Genomic DNA, 5,299 nt, shown 5'->3' with positions numbered 1-5,299 from the left:
AGAGAGAGAGAGAGAGAGAGAGAGAGAGAGAGAGAGAGATTAAAATAAATGAAAAATTGATCACAAAATTAATTATACAATTATTTTTATTTAGTTTTTTTTAATGTTAACCGAAATCGAAATATTTAATTTAAAAAAAACAAAATTAAAATTTTTAATTATCTAACATAATCAATTAAATAAATTGCATCACCATCATCATCATCATCAAGGTTATCTATCTACTACTATCTACCAATAGCCCCCCTCCCATTGCTATTACAAATGTATAGAATATTATATAGGGAGGGTCTTTTTAAAAAAAATAATTTTTTTTATTAGTATATTCAAATTGATTATTTAGCGTGTATTATATCTAATATAAATTATGCTTGCTTAAAAAATACTTGACATGTTTGATATTTTATTTATTTATTTATAAACAACAACAACAACAACAATATAAATAAGCATAACGTATACTAAATGTCATAAATATTTATTTTGGTTCAACAAAAGTTACCTGAGTATACAATTGATTAATTAATTAATTAATTAATTATTGGACGATGATAGTTTTTTTTGTTTGTTTGTTTGTTTGGTGGATAATTATTATGATAATAATTTTAATTGATTAACTTTAATTTTGAAAAAATAAAAATTTTATAGTCATCATTTTAATTATAATTTTAAAAACTTAACCATCATATAAATTATTGTTATTTACACAATAACAATAACAACAAAATTTTATATTGCTCAATCACGAATCGTTTATATAATTAGTTAAAGCATAAAATTGATAATTTATTTATATTTAAAAAAAATCAATATTATTATATATTATTATCATAATTAGTTTTTTTATATTAGAAATCAAATAGTATTTAAAAATAATTTTTTTTAAAATCAAAATTAAATAAATATAGATTTTATTTTGTTTATTTAAAAAAAATAAATATATATTTTTTCATTTTAATGCACCTGTCCATATAATTTATTTTGTTTGTTTGTTGACATAATAAATTTACATACAAAATGTACATATATAATATTATACTGTATATATAATATATACAGTATAATATTATATATACATATATGTATATAATTTTGCTTTCATAATAATTTAGAGAAAATAATTGTATTTTTTTTATTTAATGTCTCATTTTAATAATAATAATAATAATAATAATAATATTATTATTATTATTATTATTATTATTATTATAATTATCATTATCATATGAAAACATTTGTATATTTGTAATTATGATTATATTATGACAGTATAATCTATACATTTGTTATGTAAATAAAAATTAAATTTTTATATAATGTTTTATTATCGTTAAAATTCCAACGAAAAATAAAAAACATTTATAATATTATATAATCTAATATATATATATAGTATAATAAAATCTATGATATTTAATGTCATTTTATGGCCAATCAAAACATACATATAATATATATATAAATTTTAAATGTGATCTTAATTTACTTGTTTAATGCTCTTTTGCTTTTAAAAAAAAAAAATTATATGCAATATATTTATGTATATTTAAAACTTGAAAAATTTTATTTAATATCTGTATCAATAAATTATCTGCCAAAACAACATACAGTAATAATATTAATAGTTTTGTTTGACTTTAATTGTGGCTCCGCTTTAATAGTAGTCATAATATAATAATAATACTAATAATCATTTGAAATCGCGCTGTGGTTTGTTTTTTGAAGGTTAAGGACAGGGATATCATATATAATACTTATATTTTTTATATATCATATATTAGAGTAAATCTGATTTGAAAGTTATCTGAAAGAGAGAGAGAGAGAGAGAGAGAGAGAGAGAGAGAGAGAGAATTGATAAATGAATTATAAAATGCATTTATATTACAGTATATGACTATTTAGACTAGTTTTTTAATGAAACATCAAATTGATAGTCAAAACACTGGGCACTGGTATATATATATACAGTATATATCTGAGGCTTAGTTAGTTTTGTTAGGCTATCAAATGTGAACATATAAAGATAGATAAAGATTGTGGGGAAAGTTAGTATTATTTTTTTTTATATATATATATACTGTTTATATCTCTCTCACACACACATAGGGATAGATAGATATAATAAATTTTGTGCAAACATTTTTATACCTATAAATCTTAAGATTTTATTTTATTTTAAAAGTCCTGCGAAACAAAAAATAATGTTAAGATTTTATGTGTGTTTAAAGTTTTCTCTTTAAGTTAAAAAAAAAGTTATGTATTTTTAAAAATAATTTTTATATATATTTAAGATATAAAAGAGATTTGTTTTTTTTGTCACTAATTTATCGTTTTGACAGATATTTTATGGGACTCTAGTTTTTTTTCTCGACTCTCAAAATCTTTATATATATATAATACTAATAAATATAAACTTATTTTTTTATTAACTTTTTCATTACATTTTTATTTATTTATTTCTAACTCCATGTGTCTGTGATGTTTGGTTAATGAAATCTTTTAATTTAGTTTTTTTGAGTAGAAAATAACATAATATATATACAGTATATATATATATATATATATATATATATATATATATATTTATTTATATTTAATTTTCTTATTTATATTGTTTTAATTATTATTTTTGTTTTTAATTCATTTGATATACAGGCGGATATGGGATACACACAACTGTGCAAACATTTGTGGGGAAAAAAATAAAATAATTAAATCTTTCAACAAAAAAAAAACTTAATTAAATAGTAAATTATATTTTATAGTTTTTTCTTAATCTATTTATTTATTTCTCTGTTTGTTTGTTTGTCAGTTAATTTTAAACACTTTTTTGTTTTGTTTTAATCCTCACATATGTATCGCTAGTAGTAGTAGTAGTAGTAGTAGTGATAAATGATATTTCAAACGGAAATATATATCAAAATTATCTTAATTTGTAAAAAAGCAATTGAAATCCCAAAATATCTTTGATCTCTCTCTCTCTCTCTCTCTCTCTCTCTCTCTCTCTCTCTCTCTCTCTCTCTCTCTCTCTCTCTCTCTCTCTCTCTCTCTCTCTCTCTCTCTCTCTCTCTCTCTCTCTCTATTGATATATAGTATACGATATATACAGTAATATATAGATGTTTTGTGTACTAAACTTTTTTTTCTAAAAAAAATTATGTATTTTTTTCTTAGAAATTTTTAGCGTAAAAATATAAATATCTGAATAACTAAACAATTTTTTTTCAGCTGATGTTGTTATAAATAACTCATTTTTTGTTGTTGTTATTGTCGTTGACTTTTAAATAGTTTTTCATAAAAAACTAAATTTTTATGTCAAATATAATAACATCAATAACAACAACAACAAGAAGAAAACTATGCATTTTATATAAGTTTAACGTAAAAAAATACGCTATTTTTAATATACATATAAATTAAAAACTATTATAACGTATTTTTTATATATATTTTAAACATCTTTTTTAAATAGTTTAAAAATTTTATGACTATTTTTGTTTAAATAGCTAATCATAAATATTAATCATATAAAATTAAACTTAAAGTAATAGATAATATTTATGGCATTTTACTGGAATTATATTTTATTATTATTATTATTATTATTTAACCCTAAAATATTTTAAAAGCATTTTTTTTGTTTTGTTGTTTACCATCATTTAACTTAACCTTATTTTTTTTTGGGGGGGGGGATTTTATTTTGGGTAAACAACAAAAATAATAAAAAAATAATAATACTAAAATTATTTGGAAAGAAAATCTAATTTAAATTTAAATTATTATTGAAAAAAATTAATATATATGTAAAATCATAATATATATAATACTAAATTTATCATCATTTGACATAATTATAAATTGACCGATTATTTACTGTATAATGTTTACAAATATATAAATTAATTTTATTATATTAAATATATTTATGACTAAATTTTTTTGTTGTTAATATAATAGAAAATTTTAAATATATATATTTTAATTACTTTAAGAAAATTTAAATTATGTTAATTTCAAATAGTAGTGCTATTTATAAATTTAAAACAAAATTATTTAATTAACAAAAAAAAWACAATAYAATTTGTTTGCAAAACAATAACAACAATAAAAACTAATATATTTTCAAAATTATWTTTTATTTATTTATTTTTTAAATATTGCTTATATGTATTCAATTCAATKTACAATATGTTTGATGTAACACTTATAATAAAAACTTTAATAAAAATAATATATATATATATATATTATATTATTTAATGATTAATTTATAGCTTATTGTTATTTGCTATCTGTCTTCAAACAAAAAAAACAAAATAATTAATTACATCAACAATAAGATTATTATTATTATTATTTATAATTTTTTATTGAAAAATACAGTAATTGCATTTTTTTCTAATTAAAATATACTAAATATATACAAAACTAAAAAWARTAATATATATTTGAATTTTTATATATATATATAATTTYTAATAATATACTGTTGAACACAATATAACCATTTATACAGTATGTTTAATGTATTTTAAATGCTAATCACTATTATACACGGGCACTTGTATGTATTATATGATTATATACAGTACTAACTAACTAACTAACCAACAAAAAAAWATATTTGGGTGTAGTTARCGATTGCCACAAAAAACATCATATTTTTTATAATCACTAAAAGATATATTCAAGATATATATATATATATATAAAAGAATTTTATTATAGATACCGAAAATATAAAAATAAATATATAATATTTATACACAAAAATATTATTATTATTATTATTATGAAAAATATATTTATATAAAGTCACAGCAGTAGGCCATCAGATCAGTTGAAAAAAATTTATAGTATTTTTTTGCCTCAAAAAAACAACTTTCAAATAMGATATATATATAYATACAGTATATATCGATATTATATATATATATATATATTTCATGGACATATAGTATAAATACTGGTGCATAATATTTATAATAACAACAACAACAACAAATKGTATGAATATATTATTATCAATATATTATTGTATAYGATATACATGGTATGTATGACATGTATGTATTTTTTTCAACAACAAAAAAATGGTATTATTTATATAGCGGTATCCTTTTATGAAATTATTATTATATAACTATACTATACATACATATATTCATGTAAACAGTATGCCATTTATACTRTAGTATTCAYTTGAGATGGTTTGCTATTCATATAAATAATTTTCAATCATCATCAATAATATACASTATTTTAAGTAATTGAAAAACAACAATTTCATAGTTTTTAT

The sequence above is a fragment of the Oppia nitens genome, unplaced genomic scaffold, assembly GCF_028296485.1.
Source record: "Oppia nitens isolate AA-2021 unplaced genomic scaffold, nextdenovo-longstitch-racon4-pilon3 scaffold30_pilon_pilon_pilon, whole genome shotgun sequence".
NCBI lineage: Eukaryota > Metazoa > Arthropoda > Arachnida > Sarcoptiformes > Oppiidae > Oppia > Oppia nitens.
Note: the sequence above shows the minus strand (reverse complement) of the source record.